Here is a 740-nt window from a genome sequence, read left to right on the forward strand (position 1 = left end):
GGCACAAAATGAAACAGCCAGCTAAAACTAAACTAGACTTACTTCACTGCCCAATTTGAGCAGGACTTCAGAAAAAAATGTAGAATAAAGAAGGAGAATTAAGTCCATTTTTTTTGAGCAACTACACATTTTGGTTCCCAAACTGAGATTCTCTAAGGGAATTTTATTTTCAAAGATGACTCGGTAATTTCTGAAAATTGTGGGTCTCAATGTGGGCAAGCAGTACCTCCAGCGACTTTTAAAAATCATATCAGAATTTTAATAGAAAGTATTAATAAAAAAACCTGCTTTGCTATGAAAACTAAGATACTATTTTTAACAAGGATAATTTTTTCAATCCAGCAATATTAGCATTTTAAGAGACTGCTTGTAAACTTCCCCACAGTTTCAAGCCACTCAAGCCAAAACCACCATGAAATATCTTAAAAAAAGAAAAAAGGAATAGGCATTAAATTTTAAGGGTTTGGATTCAGCTCTAAATACGTGTACATAATTGTACACTAGGACAGCTACAGATGTCAAAATTTCCAGCTGTAGTTACTTAGCCATCAGTTCATATTCTGATGTTCAATCTAGATTTCTTGCAATTTCTGGATTGTGAAGAATAAGATTTATATCTCAAACAAGTTAGATTTTATGGTCTTTTCATATTCTTCACAGAAATCTTTGAATACTGGTGTTTTGATCTACAGGGAATGACACATTCTGTGAAAGTTGTGTGTCGTCCCCCCCCCCCCCCC

Source organism: Egretta garzetta, unplaced genomic scaffold (genome assembly GCF_000687185.1).
Source record: "Egretta garzetta isolate BGI_Z169 unplaced genomic scaffold, ASM68718v1 scaffold70, whole genome shotgun sequence".
NCBI lineage: Eukaryota > Metazoa > Chordata > Aves > Pelecaniformes > Ardeidae > Egretta > Egretta garzetta.